Below are 1,794 nucleotides of genomic sequence, written 5' to 3'. Positions count from 1 at the left end.
GGGCGCGTGAGGCACCGTTTTTCTTCCCGTTCGGTCTCTGTTTGCTTGTTTTCCGACCCGATTTTGATGCTGACCCTATTATTATGTGAATTAGGACTTGTGAAGAAAATTCCAGAATTGTTGGAATCCATTCCGTCAAGAAAACTTGAACTCGGGAAGGCACGCGTCGACCATGTAAGTAGCCATTTGGACTTCCACAAGCAATACTTGTAGGAACCGCTAGGAACGAGCATGCATGCTACCACCTATGAAATTAGCTAGCCCGACTTAGCGTCCTATTATAGAAACTGCGAATATAAGATGATTATGGAAAGCTAGATTCAAAATGTGTATTAAATCTGTTTGATTGAGACTCTGATAATGTATGTATGCATGAGGGGGTTGGGAAACTTGTGAAATCTGCGCTCCGGGTAAAAGTCGGACGTTATCTTCCCGTTGAGCATGTTTGATAATTTTGCATGAACTGCTGCGTGTAAACTCTCTTGTATGATGATTGCTTGGCTTGTCTTTCTGGATGAATAGGAAGAAATTATGAGCTTGATTAGGATGCTTTTGGCTAAATAAGCTAGACGAGACCTTAGATTGGGGGACCCCTAGTACACCGTGCAATTAGACCCGCGAAATGATTACCGGCGGAACCAGAACCCAGAATTCCAAACCCGATAGGTTTGTGACACCAGGCACGAGAGTCCTAGAGAAATACGAATCTAAGTCTAAGGCACCAAGTTCCACCCTAGAAAGAATAATAGGTCACCACGGTAACTGTAGGTAGCCCGTTAGGGTTGAGCAGTGAAGATAGTGTCATCAGAACCTCCACTTCCCTCTCTCCTCCGATACCATACCGTCGAGACAGAGCTCCGGTACGGTGATCGTTGAGCTTTGCAGATCCGGATAGGGAAGCGTGACAGGTGCCCAGACCTAGTGGTGATAGCTAAGGGGTTTTCTGAACATGACTCCTGAGCCGTAGAAACTCGTCCCTGAGCGGGGGACGTGGAGCCACTTAGGGTAACTCAGTAGCTGACCGGCACATAGGGGGTCGCACCCCGCTTTGTGGATGTATGGTCCCGTGTGAGGGTCGTCAGTTAACCTCCACGGATGATGTTCAGAGAGAGAGTCACGTATTCGGATCCAGCCATACGATCCCCTCAGATTTGCTTATGAGGTCGCGCCTCACCTCAGGACGCTGATCATTTCACTGCATAAGATGGGCAAGCATCTTATGATGCATAAAAGAGTTGTAGCTTAGATCACCCTGCATAGAAACCCGAGAAAGACCGTGGTTACCTACCAAGATAAGGATGCGAAAAGAGCCTACAAGTAGGCTACTTACTGAGTATTCTTTTATACTCATTCCTTTCTACTCTTTTTTTTCAGGCGAGTGAGGCCAGGGATCGAGGCGGGAATGCATGCTGAATCTTAATGCCACAGAGGAGTGTCCCGGGGCGTCTAGGAGTCTGTGCATAATTTTGTTTAGATTTGTCATGCATTGTTTTGTAAACCGCTTACTTACTATTCATATTTGAACACCTTGTTTTGGATTTTAAACCTCCTTCATAATTGTTAAAGTTTCTTTTTGTGAAATCTCGTTTCTCTATTGGTTCTTACACGATTTCATTGCATAGTCTGTTGGTCCGGCTCTTAATTTCGAGATTCAAATTTTGGGGTGTGACATTTGCGCTCAATATGTTTTCCTCGCTTATGGCTTCTTGGTTCTTTTGAATTTGCAACTGCTCCACTGTTATCACAATAAAGAGTGACGGGAAGATGCATATTTGGAACGACTTCCAAATCAGT

General features: G+C 45.2%; 1 long non-coding RNA gene across 1 annotated transcript; it reads left to right on the top strand.

Moving 5' to 3' along the window:
- The first annotated feature begins 8 nt into the window (after positions 1-8).
- Positions 9-1,545, top strand: LOC111436553. The gene is made up of 2 exons (XR_002709271.1): positions 9-174; positions 1,375-1,545. It is a non-coding gene; the product is annotated as an uncharacterized LOC111436553 (long non-coding RNA).
- Positions 1,546-1,794: the final 249 nt, after the last annotated feature.

This window comes from Cucurbita moschata, unplaced genomic scaffold (assembly GCF_002738365.1).
Source record: "Cucurbita moschata cultivar Rifu unplaced genomic scaffold, Cmos_1.0 Cmo_Scf00056, whole genome shotgun sequence".
Lineage (NCBI taxonomy): Eukaryota > Viridiplantae > Streptophyta > Magnoliopsida > Cucurbitales > Cucurbitaceae > Cucurbita > Cucurbita moschata.
Note: the sequence above shows the minus strand (reverse complement) of the source record. Positions and strands in the feature narration are given on the sequence as shown.